The sequence below is a fragment of the Furipterus horrens genome, unplaced genomic scaffold (assembly GCF_987537825.1).
Source record: "Furipterus horrens unplaced genomic scaffold, mFurHor1.1.pri manual_scaffold_5, whole genome shotgun sequence".
Classification (NCBI taxonomy): domain Eukaryota; kingdom Metazoa; phylum Chordata; class Mammalia; order Chiroptera; family Furipteridae; genus Furipterus; species Furipterus horrens.
In genome coordinates, this window is record NW_028327175.1 from 164,206,867 (window position 1) to 164,223,727 (window position 16,861).

Genomic DNA, 16,861 nt, shown 5'->3' on the forward strand with positions numbered 1-16,861 from the left:
ACGTCATAGCCTGTTAACTAAAAATAAATTTAGGTACTTAGAATGGAAAATGAAATTATCCTGTTGCTTGAAATATCTTAACTCAGGTTTTATTACAGGTTGCATATGGTATCTGTTAGAACTTTGAACCTATCTTGGTTGTTGAATTATTATGTGGATTAACTGTTGCATTTGAAAGTTCTTGACTTTAAAGCATATGTCTGTTTTAAATCTTTTATAAATACCTTACAGATTTTGAGAATAGCCTAATCTCTCTGTAGTGTGTCTTTTTTATTTGTTTGTTGTTTTTTATACCAGAACTCCAAGTCCTAAGTACCAACAAATCTAAAACTTTGCTTATGAAAGTTTTATGATATCATTAATATATTTTTTAAATTAGATAAAGTCTGTCTAAATTATTGACCTGTTGTAGAGAACGTGAAATTTTTTTAACAATTTGGAAAATTTAGAAGATATACAGCATATTAAAAATCTCTCCTTATGGTACTTTCAGGAAAAATAAACCCTTTTTTGAACAGTACACATGAAGAGCTTTTTAAAAATTTTATAGATCAGTCTATACAGATAAAAGTATAGCAAAATAAAGTTTTGAAAAAGTGTAGAGAGACCACATTTCCTCATAAAATTAATTGTTGAATTTTCTGAAAGGAATTCAATGTGATATATATTTCACATTTAATTTCAAAAATCCAAGTCATTTTTTTGTTTTGGCCATCAAATAGAGGCTTTAACAATAGTGTAGTCATAGTTAAGCCATCCACTTCAAAAGGAAAGAACAGGATAGTTTCTTGCCATTGATAATTGTAACTTCCATAGTTTGACTGACATTTGATATGATCTTAGGCAGTAAATGAGTTAGTCAACTACCCAGCATCCAATGTGAGATTTTGTTGGTCTGTACAGCTTATGAAATGACAGCTGCCCTTCTGAAATAAGAATTTTGTCTTTCTGAAAAATTACCTTTAAATGAGAAGAGAAAACAATGTATAGTAGGGATAAAAAAATATTTGCTTTAAACTTGAGATAAACATTAAAGAAAGATGATTCCCATATAAAATTTAGGATAAAGCCCTGACTGGTGTGGCTCGGTGGTTTGAGCACCTGCTTGCAAACCAAAAGGTCTCCAATTTGATTCCCTGTCAGGGCACATGCCTGTGTTGCAGACCAGATCCCCAGTTGAGGATATGCCAGGGACAACTGATCAGTGTTTCTCTTGCACATCTATATTTCTTTCCTCTTTCTCTCTTCGTTCCCCTCGCTCTAAAAATAAAAAATAAAGTTTTTAAATTTAAAATTTAGGATAAAAACATAAATTTTAATTAGCATATCCATATTTCATGGATTTAAGTATTTGTCATAGTCTCAAAGCTGTCTTCTCTAATTCCAAGATAGTGATAACTCAAAATTCATCAAATAAACATGGTAAATTTCAATAAAGGTTGTTGAAAATTTTCTATCTAATTTGATTATTTTATCTCTGTATATTTTTTAAACAAAGAATCTCTAGATGCTATTTATCCAGATTTGCCAGTATTTTGTAGATTTTCAGTTGTATCACTACATTTTTATTAGAATGTTTGTTAAAAGCAAATCTCTATTGTACAGCTGATGGCATGCATTTAAGGTTTAGTCTGTTTTCTTCTTTACCACTAACTTTTCACACCCTTCAAAACCACCTTAATCCTCAAGGAATTAAGCAAAGTGTAAGCAAAATACTAATAAAACTAAAGGAAATGTTCTTGGAAAGAAATCAGATTGTTATTTGAGAACATATAGATCCTAAATGTATTTTAAGAGAAAAATCATAAGCAAAACTTCCTGAAAGGATGTTTACTGAACTAGAAACAACTGTTGCTTTTATGATTAATCAGAATTGGTGTATTCTTGTAGACATCCAAAGATTCTTTTACACATGTGTTACTTGTATGCTTCCAAAATTATGTATGTGAAGCATTTGTGCTAATGAATAATGATTGCTAAGAAAAATTCGGAAATATATGTAAGCTATATTTTGTACATGATGCTCATCCTGTGTTCTTTGTGTTGTAGTTTCTGAATATTTTTATCTTTGTTAGAACAGTATGTGAATATGCATGTCATCTGTTAAAATAAGAATCTATAAACAGTTCATGGAATATTATTTTATAGAGTTTTACTGTATAATTGTTTTCATCATACCTTGAAAGACTATTTTGTAAACTTTTAATCATTTTTACTCAAGAGATACAGAAGCAAATATTGAAAAAAAACTTATCTTTAAATATGTGCTTACATTTAAATGTTTTATATGCTTGATTCATTCCTATTAAAGGCTTAATGTGTGCCTGGCACTTTTCTAGGTGCTGAAAATATAGCAGTGACCAAAGCAAATAAAAAATGCTGCCTCCAAGGAGCTTACATTTTAGTGGGTAAAGACTTCATACAAAATATATAGTATACTAGATGATAATACGAACTATGGAGAAAAATAAAACAAAAGGGGGATAAGGAAAGCTGGGTCCTGGAAAGAGGTGTTACACTTTCACATAGGTTCATTAGGGAAAGTCTCACCCAAGAAGGTAACATTTAAATAAAAATCTGAAGAAATTAAAGGAGCCAGTCATGCAGATATTAGGGAGAAAAACAATGTAAATGCATGAAATAGATAGCAAGTATAAAGGCTTTGCCAGAGCATAGCATATTTAAGAAACATGGAGGCTAATACAGCCAGAGGGGAATGAACAATGGGAAAAGTTGTAGTAGATACAGTGAGAAAGAGTTAAAGGGCATATTAAATAAGACTTTACAGGTCATTGTAAAGACTTTTTTTTTTTTACTCTGAATGAGATGAAAAGCCTTTGTGTAGGGGGCGGAATCAACATGACACTGTTGTAGGGTTATTCTGACTGCTATGTGAACGAGGAACTGAATGGGTCAAAGATAGAAGTAGGGAAATCAATTTGGAGACTACTGCAGTAATTCAGGTGAGAGACATGGTGGCTTGAATTAGGTTATTTGCAGTGGGAGCGGTGTGAAGCGATTTGATTCTGAATATAGTCAGCAGGTGTGTGTGTATATATATATATATATGTGTGTGTGTGTGTGTGTGTGTGTGTGTTTCTTAAATATATTTATATATTAGAATTTGTTGTTGGATTAGAAGTAAGGTATGAGAGACGGAAGTAAGTCAAAGATGGAACTCCCCTAACTGAGATAGGGAAATGGAGAGAATCTGGTCCAATTTTATATAAATTACAGAAAGTTTTAGTCTCATAACCTAGTATCCTATAGCTAATATAGTCCCTTCTCCATAGTGAGTGACAAGTATAATTGACTTAACTTAATATTTCTCTTGTCTCAGACTTGATTTAGATTTAGACTTTGATAAACTTCTATGTTTATAATGAATGGATTTCTTTTTAAGTTCATTGGTTTCATTATTTATATTTTATAATGGATTATGAAGCACATTAATGGAACACAACTTGAAGTTCTTACTAACGTTAAAAAAATAAGCATATATGTTTTTTGTCTCACTAACATATTTGTACACCCTCCCCCTACTTGGCAAACTTGTTTGAAATACAATGTTAAACGTTATGTCATGGGTATAGTGGAGCACATGTGTTCAATAGAGTTCATAAATAGAAGCAGCTGGTTTCCTGTGCAGTTACGAGAAGGTATGCACATAGCTGAGATCTTCAAACTTCAGAATTCATTAGCTTCAGTTTCTATCTTGTATAATCATGCTGTGATTTCAATTAGTACAAATGTGTAACAAACTACCTTAATGGCTTAAATTTTTATTTTGTTTTAATAGTTGAAATGCTAAACCTGGTTAATGTTCTTTCTCCCTGCCCTGTCCCAACTCGCCCATCCTACCTCTTAAAAAAGAACATTACACCTATAGTCTTAGTTTTATACTTGATTCTGAAAAGGCCTTGTCAGGAGAGAAAAAGTTATCATCTCCAAGGGAAAAGCTGAATTCATACACAGGAACTGCAGGATTACTTTGGCGTTTTACTAGTCCCTTGTAACACTAGCAAGTCCCATAAATACCTAATGGAAAAACAGCAGAAAATGAGATCTGCAGCAGCCTTTTGAGCTCGAATTTATGTTGCTGAACAGTTTTTTTGAGGCTCAGTGTAAAGGTCAAAAGAAAAGTAGATAGATTAAAGTTGCTGATTTTTGCAAACTTAAGGCCACGTTTAAAGGTTTCTCTTTCTATAGCAAGAAAATTTCAAGATAAATGGCTTTGCTTCATTAGCTGAAATGTCATGTCTTCATTTTTTATCTGTTACATGAGACATTTAGTGATTTAATAGTATTTGCATGCACTGAAAAAATCCTTAGTCCAATTTAATAATTCTAGATAAAGAAATTAATTTATGAAATTTAAGCTGTACCCAAGAAGAGTATGATAAGTGAATATATATAGTTGCATTAATGTGTATGTACGTATTTTTAAATGATTACTTTTAGATATTTTTGGAAAATGCAGAAGGAAAAGATAGAAATCATTGTCTTCCCTTGTATAAGTATAGGTTATTGATCTAGCAACATAATTACCCACCTCTTTTTTAAAAATTATTTTGCTTATTAGTTAAGTGAAAGTAAATGATCTCAAAGAAAGAACAGTGACATCTTTTAGCATTAAAATGAAATTCATGGATGTTTTTACCTCTCTTTACTTTCTGAATAATCATCTAACACTGTATCGCTGTTGTCTCTATCAAAGAAACTGTTAATTACTAGGGTAATTAAGACTTGGTGCAGTGCAAAGCAATAAACTGCCATGTCTAGATCCTTCAATCTTAAGTTAACAGTACATAAAGCCACAAGTGTTAACCTGAAGTTATGGATTATTTGTATCTCCAGGAATTCCTTTGTGTCTTTGATTTCACAGTCCGGATTGCCAGTCATTATTACTTAGAATCCCAAAAAATGAGATAAAAAACTTTCACTTACTATATTCAGTGCTGCATTATAATAAAAACTTTTCATGGAAATTACCCAGATAATTTTATAATATAATAATAATATATTAAAACTCTTCCTTTTATGATAGTTGAGCATTAGTAGGAAAATTATTCGTTTTCATTTCTAGGAAGTGGGACTATGGGCACTTTTCACTTTATATTTTATGTATGTTTCTCTCTATTTGCATTTTTCATGATGAATAATTTTTTCATAAGGACACTTAATTTTCATTTACATTTTTGTTTAAAACTATATGTTAAACATTAACTTATCTTGTATTGCTCCAGATCCACAATTTATATAAAGTTATTGAGTTTGTAATTTCAAATAGTTTATATTAAATAAAGTATCATCTTTATGGAACTAGACAGAGGTCACATCACATTAGTCACGGACAGCCAGCTCTCAAACCCAGGTACTCTATGTTTTTCCTTTATACCACATTTTCTCATTAGTTCTCACTACACTGTATAGGCAATTTCCTTCTCTTAACTTTTTGTATTTTATTACACTGTTAAAGTACAACTATACCTCTCTTCTGGAATGCCCTTTTCTATTCAGTACAATTTCCACACAGGGGTCCCCAGTGGTCAATGATTGTGATGGGGGAGAGGGAGAAGGTGGTATTGTAGCTAGTGGTATTAAAAGGCCCTTAGGAAAGTGATTAGATGTACAGTTGTGGCTCTCAAAGAGAGCCTTCTCTCACTTTCGCCTCAAAACAAAAGCTGTGCCTTAACTGACTCTGCCATTCTTATTTTTGAAGCTACCCATTAGGGACATCTTTGGACTGTTATAGATGTTGAGGTGAAGAACTCATTAAAAATGAACAAAAAGGTCCTTTTTAGTTTAAAGTGAATGCTGTTTAGCTTCAAAGACATTTTAAACTTTTTCTATTAATATTTTATTATACTAACTAAAGGACATCTTTATGTCACTTAGATTTATTTTTTTAAAAAATTTTTTAAATTCTGGACTGACTTGATTTAAAATTTTTGTGTTTTGGGGCAGTTTTAGGTTCACAGTAAAATTGAGAGGAAGCTACAGAGATTACTGTTTACTCTGTGCCCCTAAACATGCATAGCTTTCTCATTATCAAAATCCAGAGTGGTTCAGTTTTTACAACTGATGAACTTACATCGACAAATTATAATCACCCAAAGTCAATAGTTTACATTAGGATTTACTCTTGATGTTACATTCTATGGGTTTGAACAAATGCATAATGGTGCATATCTATCATTATATTATCATACGGAGTATTTTAACAGCCAAAAAAATCCTGTTTTTTAAAAAATCATTTTCTTACTAATTTTATTGCTTTTATTAATTCCCAAATCATTTTGCTTACTTTACCCAATCCTGACTTCTGCAATGGCTTTATTTTTAGTTTACGTTTCTCCTTTGAACCCAGCCAGTTTATATTTCACCTTTTGTTAATATCTTTAACCATATCTTCTCCATGCTTTTTGTATCTGATTAATAGGGATTTTTGCTTCACAAAATTTGTCTATGTATTTGGTTATAATTCTTATATGTTCCACTGATATATAATTCTGTTAAATGTGTTCCATGTGTCATTTATTTTGACAGTTTTATTTATTTTTATTAAATTTTTTAATTTAATCTTTTTTTCATTACCATTTAGTCCCCTTGTACTCCCCTCCCTCCAGCAATCCCTACAATATTGTCCATGTCCATGAGTACTTTTATTTTTTCTTGTATCCACATACAGATTCTAAGCTGATTTCCTTTTGATTTCTTATGTTGAATAATGTGTGTTTTTTCTAAGTCAGCTATTTTACAGGAAGTCAGATAAGTAAGGGTTTAAGGATATGCTTCATACTAGCAGAAATTTTCCTGATCATACATGTGTACGAGTTTATTTAATGTTCTGAACTCAGTAGAATACAAATAGAAAATAAATTGTGTTTTCTTACAATTATCCTCAAGCACTTAATATGGCATTTCCTTATCATTAAGCCTTGCTGGCATACAGGAGAATTTTGCCATACTTTTTAGTCACTTAAAGCTATTCAGGGAATACACTTATTTTTATTATTAAAATTTTAAGTCTAATATTAAAAAGATCAGTCTTATACCATATTCATAAATAGAAAATTTTAGTGTTATTAAAAATATCAGTTCTCCCTACAGTGAGCCATAGAGTCAATGCCATTCCAATTAAAATGCAAATCATGTTTCCATGTAACAGTAAAAAGCCAAGAATAATCAAGTACTCTAAGAAGCACAATAATGGGAGGTGCGATATATCCTACCATAGAGTAAAACATTTTACAATTTTGTAATTTGGACAATGTATTTTTGACACAGTGGGGGACCATTGGAATAGGATAGAAAGGAGAAAGACCCCTCATATTGTACATAGTAATTTGATGTATTAAAGAGCAGCATTGCAGCTCAGTGAGAAGATGGTGGGTTATCCAATAAGTGGTGTTGGGGTAATTACTTTTTAATGAAGATAAAAGGGGCCAAATTCCTGTTTTATACACAAAAACCAATTTCAAGTGGATTGTAGATCTAAATATTAAGTTAAAATAATAGTTTCTAGAAAGTAGCATTGATGAATATCTGTATGACTTTGTGGGTAACAAAGGATTTCTTGAGCGGGACACAAATAGCATAAAGGAAAACACTGTTTTAAAGTTTAACAATTTCAAATGCTGCCCGAGATTAGGATTAACAACTCTTACATACTTTGGAAAACACTACTGCATTGTTTGTTAAAGTTAAAGATAGGGGTTTTGCAAAACCCAGAAAGTTTTCTTACTTTTGGACACTAATTATTTCTGGTATCTAGAACTTTTATCTCATGAACCATGCACAAGGCCTCTACACAGAAAATTATAAAAATATTGGGAGAACTTTTAAGAAATTTTAAATAAAGATATTTTTAAGATGTTATGGATTAGAAGACTCAATATTGTACAGATTTGATCTTGTCAATTCTGAAACTGATCAGTAGATTCAGTATAATTCTAATAAAAATCCACTAACAAGTAAGGGTATGTGTATAAATTGACAAACTGATCCTTAAATGTTGTTGGAAATTCAAAGGATCGACAGTATCTAAGAACCTCTTAAAGACAAACAAGGAGGAAGAAGTTAATTCTTTGTGAAGTTATAGTAATAAAGGTATTGTGATATTGGTGTAATGAGAAATAATGAAAGAATAGAGAATCCAGAAACACACCAACAGATAGTCCTCCATTTTAATTAGTATTTGAAACTAATGTTAAATGTTTTAAATGTGCTGTTTTTTTTAAGTATATTTTATTTTGTTGTTACAGTAGTCCCAGTTTTATCCCCTTTGCTCCCCTCTTCCCAGTACCCACTTCCCTGCAGCAATCCCACCCCCCTTAGTTCATGTCCATGGGTCGTGCATACAAGTTCTTTGGCTTCATCCTTTCCTATATTATTCTTAACTTCCCCCTGTCTATTTTGTACCAACCATTATTCTTCTTAATCCTTGCACCATTTCCCAATTTCTCCCCCTTCCCCCTCCCAGCTGATAACCCTCCAAATGATCCGCATACCTAAGATTCTGTTCCTATTCTGGGATGCTTAGTTGGATTTTGTTTTTATTTTTTAGATTCTGTTGTTGATAGTTGTGAGTTTTGTGTCATTTTAGTGTTCATAGTTTCGATCTTCTTTTTCTTAAATAAGTCCCTTTAACATTTTATATAATAATGGCTTGAAGATGATGAACCCTTTTAGCTTTACCTTGTCTGGGAAGCACTTCATCTGCCCTTCCATCATAAATGATAGGTTTGCTGGATAGAGTAGTCTTGGTTGTAGGTTCTTGCTTTTCATTACTTTGAATACTTCTTGCCAGTCCCTTCTTGCCTGCAAAGTTTCTTTTGAGAAATCAGCTAATAGTTTTATACGAATCCCTTTGTAGGTAATTCCCTTCTTTTCTCTTGCTGCTTTTAAGATGCTATGTTTATCTTTAACCTTCGGCATTTTAATTATGATGTGTCTTGATGTGGTCCTCCTTGGGTCTAGCTTGTCTGGGACTCTGTACTTCCTGGACTTGTATGTGTATTTCCTTCGCCAAGTCAGGGAGTTTTCCTTCATTATTTTTTCACATAAGCTTTCAATTTCTTGCTCTTCCTTTTCTCCTTCTGGCACCCCTATGATTCAGATGTTGGCACGTTTAAAGTTGTACCAGAGGTTCCTAAGCCTCTCCTCATTTTTTCAATTCTTGTTTCCTCGTTCTGTACTGGTTGACTGTTTATTTCTTCCTTATGTTCCAAATCATTGATTTGAACACCGGTTTCCTTCCCTTCACCATTGGTTTCATGTGGATTTTCCTGTATTTCACTTAGCATAGCCTTCACTTCTTCCCTTATGCGTTTGCCATACTTAAGCATAACTGTAAGCCTGTGAGCATCTTTATCACCAGTGTTTTGAACTCTACATCTGTTAGGTTGGTTATCTCCTCATTTGTTAGGTTGGCTGTCTCCTCATTGCTTAGTTCTTCCACTGGAACCTTGATCCATTCCCTCTTTTGGGCCATACTTCTCTCTCTCCTCATCGTGACAGGTTCCTGTGTTTGTTTGCCTCTGTATCTTAGGTAAGCTGTTGCTCCTGTTACGTTGTAAGGGGCAGAACCTTAGGTATTCATCAGTACAGGGTGACCTGTTTCACCACATTGTGGTGCTGTGTGTGGGGAAGGGGTCTGAGAGGTAACAATGCTGCTACCTGATCAGCACTCGCCCCTCTTTCAGGCACCTCTCCCACCTTCGTATGGGACTGGCGCCTCTCTACCTGTTGCCCTGGCCATTGTTCCTAGAGTCGGTGGGTCTGCGGACATTCTAGGACTGTGGGGGCCCTTTAAACAAGCGGACTCTGCTGAGAAACCGGCAGTCTCCTCCTCCGGCCTGCACAGTCAGAAGCAATGAGGCTCTTATTTTCTTCGCAATGGGACCATGAGCTGCACAGCCTTGTCTGGGGCTGGGAATGCTCTCCAGGTGTTCCTCCCAACTCTTTAAATGTATAACTCCGTTTTCCACTGGCCTGCCACGGCATCTGCTGCTGCCACCACACCGTATTCTCTCTGCCCTGGCTGCACCCCTCCTACCTGTCTGGATGAGTATTTCTTCTTTATATCTTTGTTTGTTGGACTTCCATGCAGCTCAGTTTTCTGGAACTTCTGGTTGTCTCTAGTTTTGAGGTAGTTGTGTTCCTTCTTAGTTGTGGAGAGAGATGCAGTATGTCTACACCTCCATCTTGGCTGGAAGGAACATGTGCTGTTTTTAATAAATGTTTAAACTTTATCATACACATATGTATATTCTTTAATCAAAATTTATTTCTGCCCTGACTGGTGTGGTTCAATGGATTGAGCACAAGTCTGCGAACCAGAGGGTCACTGGTTCAATACCCACTCAGAACACATGCCTGGGTTGTGGGCCAGGACCCCAGTTGGGGGTGCATGAGAGGCAACCACGGACATTGATGTTTCTCTCCCTTTCTTTCTCCCTCCATTCCCCTCTCCTTAAAAATAACTAAATAAAATCTTTAAAATAAAAAGAACCCTATTTCCTTGAGAGACATAGTGATATGGATTATTGCCTTTGGTGTCAGATCTGAGTTTAGGTCCCAGTTCAGTCCTGTACTTACTACCTGTTTTGCTAAAGGTCTGAGAGCAGTTATTTAACAATTCTGGTTCTTAATTTATCTATAACATGAAATAATAAAGTTACCCTCCTAGGATTTTGGAGACAGAAGTACAAATGTAATCCTGCTAGCACATACTATACCTTTGGTATTGGGTACTTCTTATTATGTTTACAGGAACAATAAACATCTTTTTATTCTGATTAGAGTTCATGTTTCACAAATCTGCATATATAATTTTTATTTTTAAGTTTATCAAATTACATCTTTTGTCATGGTTGCCATTGAGTCTTTTATTATATGAAATTCCTATTCAGAGTGTCTTTCTAAGTATGATTAGTTTTTGTGATTTTAGATGAGTCCTATTGTTGTCTTGTATTCAGAAAGTGGTTATGTAAACACTGATTAGCATAGCATTGTGAAAAATTAAGAGCCCTCAAAATCATTAATATTCTTTAAAACAATTTAGTTAACTATAAGTATTTTATAGTAAGTTCTTTTTTAGTAGTTAAACTGAGTAATTAGAACCTAATTTTTCTATATGCTAATGGTAATTTTTGCTATTAAGAATTTCGTTTTTATGTGGATTAATGCTTCAATTTAGGAATGATGTTATCTAGAAAAATGTTTTAAAAATATAGAGCTTATTAGTTCTTCAATATAAAAATATTTTAAGTATTTAAAATGATTTTTAGCCCTAAAATCTTTAGCATTTATTTATTTTTCAAATCAGTTTTACTTTTTCAATTACAATTGACTATAATAACAATGGCACATACAAAATAGTTTCAGGTAAACTCCCCACCCCCTTAAATAAATCCAGAGCTGATTCCAGGTCTATTATCATTAGCAAATCAGGTTCCAATCATCCCTAGGGCACTGTACCTCTCCTTATGTGTGTGGCAATACTGCTGCCAGGGCTCCAGACATCACACCCAAATTCCGGAAAAGAGGGGAGGGGAAAGAAAGGGACTACTCCCTTGCCTTTTAAGGATCCTTCCAGAAGTCTCATACAACACTTCCATTTACATTGCATTGGCCTGAACTTAGCTGCAAAAGAGGCTGGGAAATGTGTGTCAACCAGGCATAGCTCCAGGGTGGCATCTGCTTATATTTCACTCCTCCATGGGCCAAAGGGATCCTTGTCACCTTCATTTGTGTCCTGGGTACCTAGCACAGTTTTGGCACTCAAAGATACCCCCCTGAATGAATAAAAAGGGCCAAACTTAAATAATAAATAATTAAGACCCGGAATTTGTCATCATATACTATAGTGTCATTTGTACAGTGTTGTCATAGATGTGAGGTCACAGGACTGGCACAGATGAGTTCTCTATGGTTACCTAGCCTAGGACAGTCTGAGGCCAAAATTGGGGGCTGGTGGGGAGAAATCCAGTAAAAATCCCAGTTATGTATAAACATTTAATTTTAAGCTGATCTCACCACCAAGGCACCAACCACACACCACAAATGATTGCTGCTGTGTATGAGACATGGTCCATGAGGCTCCTGGCTACCATTCCATGTCCACCAAACTCCAAAGATAGTCGCTGATGAATTTCTCGGAGAGCTGGGTGCTGTCCAGGTGGATGGGCTGGGCAACGCTGGGCCCACAATGGATGCCTTTGATCATCCCTGGTTCACACTCGTAATCCCACTCAATTTTACTAATTCGGTGATAAAGTTGAGCCACATACGTGGCTGCAGGGATGGTGACTGTTGTGTCTTCATCCATTTCTTTCTCCCGTTTTTCAAGATCAGCCTCGATTTCCTTGAGGTCCTCTAGCTCCCTGGTGAGCTGAAGGAGGCTGGCCTTCAGGTGAGTGTCCTCCTTGCTGGCCTTATGAAGCTTGACTTCAATCTGCTGCAACTCAGCAACCCCTTGGCACGCCTGCTCCTTTGCATCAAGGAGGCTCTGGGCCACATCTTTCTCTGCTTCGAGGATTTCTCGCAGCTGCTGCTCGGCACCGTCTTGCGTCTCCAGCAGCCGCTCCATTATCTGCCGGTAGCGCCCTAGCAGCCGCCGCTGCTGCGCTTCGGCGTGGTTGGCGCCCAACAGGCTCAGTGGCCCCTGACATAACTCTTCCATGTCGCGGAAGGCCGCCATGGTATAATTGACAAAATATTTTATTAGTTTCAGGTGTACACCCCAGTGATTAGACATTGCGTAACTTCCTAAGTGGTCATCCAGATAAATCTCATACCCATATGACAACATACATTGTTATTAGAATGTTGTTGACTGTGTTCCCTATGCTGTACTTTACATCCCTGTGACTATTCTGTAACTACAAATATATACTTCTTAATCCCTTCAACTTTTCACCCATCCTCCTAACGCCCTTCCCATCTGGCAACTGTCAAAATGTTCTATGATTCTACATGAGTCTTTTTGTGTTCTGCTTGTTCATTTATTTTGTTTTTTAGATTCAGTTGTTGATAGATATGTATTCATTGACATTTTACTGTTCACATTTTTATCTTCTTTCTTTAAGTATATTTTATTGATTATGCTGTTATAGTTTTCCTATTCTTTTTCCCTTTGCTCCCCTCCACCCAGTACCACCCCCCCTTCCCTCCAGCAATCCCACTCCCCTTAGTTCATGTCCATGGGTTGTGCATGTAAATTCTTTGGCTTCACCCTTTTCTATACTATTCTTAACATCCCCCTATTTTGTACCTTCCAATTATGTTTCTTAATCTCTGCACCATTTCCCCATTTATCTCTTTTCCCCCTCCCAGATGATAACCCTCCAAATGATCCCCATACCTGCGATTCTGTTCCTATTCTGGTTGTTTGCTTGGTTTGGTTTTTGTTTTTATATTTTAGATTCTATTGTTGATAGTTGTGAGTTTGTTTTCATTTTAATGTTCATAGTTTTGATCTCCTTTTTCTTAAATAAGTCCCTTAACATTTCATATAATAATGGCTTGGTGATGATGAACTCCTTTAGCTTTACCTTGTCTGGGAAGCACTTCATCTGCTCTTCCATTCTAAATGATAGCTTTGCTGGACACAGTAATCTTGGTTGTAGGCCCTTGCTTTTCATCTCTTTAAATATTACTTGCCAGTCCCTTCTTGCCTGCAAAGTTTCTTTTGAGAAATCAGCTAATAGTTTTATATGAATCCCTTTGTAGGTAACTCTTTTCTTTTATCTTGTTGCTTTTAAGATGCTATGTTTATCTTTCACCTTTGGCATTTTAATTATGATGTGTCTTGGTGTGGTCCTCCTTGGGTCTATCTTGTTTGGGACTCTCTGTACTTCCTAGACTTGTATGTCTATTTCCTTCGCCAAATCAGGGAAGTTTTATTTGTTATTTTTTTACTTAAGTTTTCAATTTTTTGCTCTTACTGTTCTCCTTCTGGCACCTCTATAATTTGGATGTTGGCACATTTAAAGTTGTCCCAGAGGTTCCTAAGCCTCTCCTCATTTTTTTTCAATTCTTGTTTCCTCATTCTGTACTGGTTGACTGTTTATTTCTTCCTTATGTTCCAAACCATTGATTTGAACCCTGGTTTCCTTCCCTTCACCACTGGTTCTTACGGATTTTCTTTCGTTTCACTTAGCCTAGCCTTCGTTTCTTCCATGTCATACTTAATCTGGTCTGTCAAGTCTGTGAGCATCATTATTACCAGTGTTTTGAACTGTATGTTAGGTTGGGTATCTCCTCATCTGTTAGTTTGGCTATCTCCTGATCACACAGTTTTCCCCCTGGAACCTTGATCTGATTCCTCCTTTGGGTTATAGTTCTATGCCTCCTAAACTTGACAGCCTTCTGTGTTTGCCTCTGTGCCTTAGGTAGAGCTGCCGTACCTGTTATGTTGTAAAAGGTAGAGCCTTAGGTATTTGTCAGTTCAGGGGCGAACTGTTTTGCCATGTTGTGGCACTGTTTGTAGGGGTGGGATCCAAGAGGGAAAAATGAGGCTTGCTCAGCACTCACCCGTTTTCCACTAAATAGGTGGATGCTACTGAAAGACAGGCAGTTTTCTCCACTGCCCCAACCCCCACTGGTTTTCACAGTCAACAGCAATGTGGCTTTATTTTCCTCCTGGCGCTGAACCATGAGCTGCACAGTCTGGTCTGGGGCTCGGATAGTTCCCCAGGTTTCCTTCCCAACTTTTATAATGTGTAACTGCGCTTTCCACCAGCCACTATGCTGCCACCTCTGTTGGTTCCACCACACCACCTCCTCTCTGCCCCTCCTACTTGTCTGAATGAGTATTTCTTCTTTATATCTTTGTTGGACTTCCCTTCAGTTCAATTTTGTGGAGCTTATGGTTGTCCTTTATAGTTTTGAGGTAGATGTATTCCTTCTTGTGAGGATTGATGCAGCAAGTTTATCTATGCCTCCATGTTGGCCAGAAGTCATCTTTTCTTCTCCTTCTCCTTCCTTCTTTTTAAAATGTGCAACATTTCATGTAATACTGATTTGGAGGTGATGAACTCTTCTAGCTTTTTCTTGTCTGGGAAGCGCTTTATCTGTCCTTCAATTCTAAATGACAGCTTTGCTGAGCAGAGTAATCTTGGTTGCAGGTCCTTGCTTTTCATCACTTTGAATATTTTGTGCCAGTCCATTCTGGCCTGCAAAGATTCTGTTGCGAAATCAACTGACTGACTCATGGGGGCTCCCTTCTAGGTAACTAACTGCTTTTCTCTTGGTGCTTTTAAAATTCTCTCTTTGTCTTTAACCTTTGGCATTTTAATTATGATGTGTCTTGATGTGGGCCTCTTTGGGTTCATCTTGTTTGGGACTCTTCACTTCCTGGACTTGTATGTCCATTTCCTTCACCAGGTTAGGGAACTTTTCTTTCATTCTTTTTTCAAATAGGTTTTCAATTTCTTGCTCTCTCTTGTCTTATAACACCCCCATGATGTGAATGTTGGTACATTTAAAGTTGTCCAGAGTCTCCTAGCACTATCCTCATTTTTTAAGTTCTTTTTTCTTTTTGCTGTTCCAATTGGATGTTCTTCGCATCCTTGTATTCCATCTTGCTGATTTAATTCTCAGCTTCATCTCATCTGTTGTTGATTCCATGGAAATTTTTTTTTCATTTCAATTAATGTATCCTTCATTTCTGACAGGTTTTTCTTTATGGTATCCATGTCCTTTTTTATGCTGTTGAATTTCCTCACTAAGTTCATGCACTCTTCCCCTAAGTTGATTGAGCATCCTTATAACCAGTGGGTTTTTTTATTGATTGATTTTTTTTTTTTTTTTTTTTTTTTTTAGAGAGGAGAGACAGACAGACAGACATTGATTATTGTTCCAACCATGTGCCCAGACTGGGGTTTGAACCCGCAACTCTAGCATATGAGGATGATGCTCTAACCAACTGAACTACCTGTCCAGGGCTCTAACTAGTGTTTTGAACTTTGCATCCAGTAGATTGCTTGTCTTCATTTTGTTTAGTTCTTCTTCTGAAGTTGGGCTCTGTTCTTTGTTTTGGGACATGTTTTTTTGTTTCCTCATTTTGGCAGCCTCCCTGTGTGTGTTTCCATGTATTAGGTAGAACTGCAACATCTCCCAGGCTTGTTAGAATGACCTAATATAGCAGATGTCCTATAGGGTCCAGTGACACAGCCTCCTCATTCATTAGAGCAGGGCACTCCAGATGTACCCCCATCTGTCAGCTGTGTACATCCTCCTGTTATAGTTAAGACTTGATTGCTGGTGACATGTCAATTGGAAGAATTTACCTCCCACATGGGCTACTAGGGCTGGCTATTACCACCGTGGAGGATCAATTGTTTAGAGGCCTACCCAAAAGAGCAGGACTTTACTTTAGTGGGGCTCTGGTGCCTGTTGAGTCATCCCCTGAGCGTGCACTTGTGGAGGTGGTTGGGTGGTGCTTCAGCATGATCTGAATTTGTCCACCAGGTGCACTGGCTCTAAAGCCAAGGTAAGCTGCTGACTATGTTCTACCCAGGGCCACCCATCATGAGCTACAAAGCGATCTTTAGCATTTATTTTATTTAAAATTTTCATTTTGGGTTTTTTCTGAACACTTTAAAAATGGAAAAGGGATGGTAGATTAGGTCATTTTAAATTTTGGCTATTATTTTTTTTTTAGCCTGATTTTAAAAGCTAATTGAGTAATATTTTCCTGAAAATCCTGAGATTGTTTGACCTGTAGAGAATTTGCAAGAATCTTTTTCACTTTATTTATAAGAACCACAAGTCACATATTTTTAATTCAAAAAATACAGTATTTTTAGCTTTCTGTCAGATCTTTTGAGAAAGACCTCACAGTATTATACAA

The 16,861-nt window shown here is 36.0% G+C and overlaps 1 protein-coding gene and 1 pseudogene across 1 annotated transcript in view; one reads left to right on the forward strand and one right to left on the reverse strand.

The window, feature by feature from the left end:
- Positions 1-16,861, forward strand: part of ADK (adenosine kinase) — a 648,653-nt gene that overhangs the window by 398,043 nt on the left and 233,749 nt on the right. The gene's annotated exons all lie outside the window — the stretch shown is intronic.
- LOC150010312 (kinetochore protein Spc24 pseudogene) lies at positions 12,008-12,706 on the reverse strand (annotated as a pseudogene).